General features: G+C 38.8%; 1 pseudogene; it reads left to right on the plus strand.

Annotated features, from left to right (window-relative positions):
• The first annotated feature begins 326 nt into the window (after nt 1-326).
• Nucleotides 327-1742, plus strand: LOC143578329 (delta(12) fatty acid desaturase DES8.11 pseudogene; annotated as a pseudogene).
• Nucleotides 1743-2100: the final 358 nt, after the last annotated feature.

The following is a 2100-nucleotide window of genomic DNA, read 5'->3' on the forward strand; positions in this document are numbered from 1 at the left end:
CAGCGTATCGATGATTTAAGAGAGGTATATTTTAATCAAGTTAAAATAATTTGATATAAAAAATTAGAACGTGTTTTTATGCATGATAACCAAATTATCTTTCTTTTATATATATATTTAAAGGACTAGTGTTTAAATTAAGGATTCTTCTTTATATATACCAACAAAATTGTCGTAGAGGCCAAAAACTTGGTAGTTTGCTAGACAACCTTTAGACTTGTCTTAAATCCTTAGACTGTCAGACTAATATAGTGATATTAAAACAAACTAAGGCGCCAGCCAAAGTTGAAACTCCAAACTATAAATACCCATCATATCTTCACTCGACTTCCACAACCCAAAACAATCTTTTTTTCTGGGTAGTCTTTACTTGCCTTCCCTTCCCTTCGGTGGCTATTTTCTTTTACTGGTTGAAACCATGGGAGCTGGTGGTCGAATGAATGTTGCTGAAACCACCGACGATAGACCTCTCGCCCACAAACGTGTTCCAGTCTCAAAACCTCCATTCGAGCTTAGCGATCTCAAGAAAGCCATTCCACCACATTGTTTCAAGCGTTCTCTTGTACGCTCTTTTGCAGCGGTTTTCCGTGATTTTGTCCTAGTGGGTGCCTTATACTATCTCGCAGATAATTTCATTCCCCTCCTTCCTAAACCCTTGGCTTATGTCGCATGGCCAGTTTATTGGTTCTTCCAAGGTGCTTATCTTATGGGTTTGTGGGTCATAGGCCACGAGTGCGGCCATCACGGGTTTAGTGAATATCCATGGATCGATGACACCATTGGGTTCATCGTCCACTCATTGATCCTCACTCCATACTTCGGATTCAAATACAGCCACCGTACCCACCATGCTAACACCAACTCCATTGAGTATGATGAGGTCTGGATCCCCAGACGCAAGTCTGATAAACTATATTCCGAAATTCTAAACAACCCACTCGGATCGTTTATGGTATTTGTGTTCAAGATCCTTCTTGGCTTTCCATTGTACTTTATATTCAACTTTTATGGGAGGAAGTACGAGAAGGGAATCACGAGTCACTTTTACCCATTCAGTCCTATCTTTAACGACAGCGAGCGCTTTCAGATTTTCCTCACTGATCTTGGAGTTTTTGCTACTTGTTATGCAGTTTACCGTGCTGCCGCAATCATGGGCACCCAATGGGTGATTAACATCTATGGAATGCCCATGCTCGTCATGACTGGTTTCTTTATCTTACTCACGTATCTACACCACACTCACCCTTCCATCCCTCACTACGACTCAACCGAGTGGGACTGGCTTCGAGGTGCTCTAGCCACCGTAGACAGAAACTTTGGATTCTTGAACCATGCTTTCCATGACGTAACTCGAACCCACACCGTTCACCATCTTTTCCCCACAATTCCGCATTACCATACCTTCGAAGCTAGAGCAGCCGTGTTGCCTATTTTGGGTGATTACTACAAGTACGATGATACACCCATTCTAAAGGCCATCTGGAGAGAGACAAAGGATTGCATTTTTATTGAACCTGACGAAGCTGCTAATGAACAGAAGAAAGGTATCTACTGGTTTCACAAATAAACAAGCCACCAAACAATTGGATTTACGTTGACAAACACTTGCTTCAGTTTGTTATCCTTGGCATTAAGTACGTTGTATGTTCATGTGTTTTATGGTTTTTTCTCTTTGGTGTTACGTCGTATAATAACATGTCATCTTTCAAAAAAAAGTTAATGGTAAAATGTTGTTTTTTATATATATGCAAGGTAAATTGGTTTTTTATATGCATCCAAGGTTAATAAAAAAACTAAGTTGGATAAATAAATATACAAATTAGGATGAATAATGATTAGGGGTGAAAAAAAAACCTGGGTTATCCCGAAACATATATAGGTGACGGACATTTAGATCAATATGTGACCACGATGAAATTAAAAACAAAAAAATACTTCACCAATAGAGGATTATAGGCGGAAGACATAATGAATTGTTATAACATGATATAGATATATTATGAAAATGATATATGCGTTTTAACTTGCCAATATTTTGTTTTGTCTAATACATGAGAGCCTTTTTTCCTGTACTCACGCAAATCATGTAGGGATAACAAG

The sequence above is a fragment of the Bidens hawaiensis genome, unplaced genomic scaffold, assembly GCF_021521415.1.
Source record: "Bidens hawaiensis isolate Kalapana, Puna unplaced genomic scaffold, B.hawaiensis_p1.1 tig00029145_1, whole genome shotgun sequence".
In the NCBI taxonomy this organism is placed as follows: Eukaryota; Viridiplantae; Streptophyta; class Magnoliopsida; order Asterales; family Asteraceae; genus Bidens; species Bidens hawaiensis.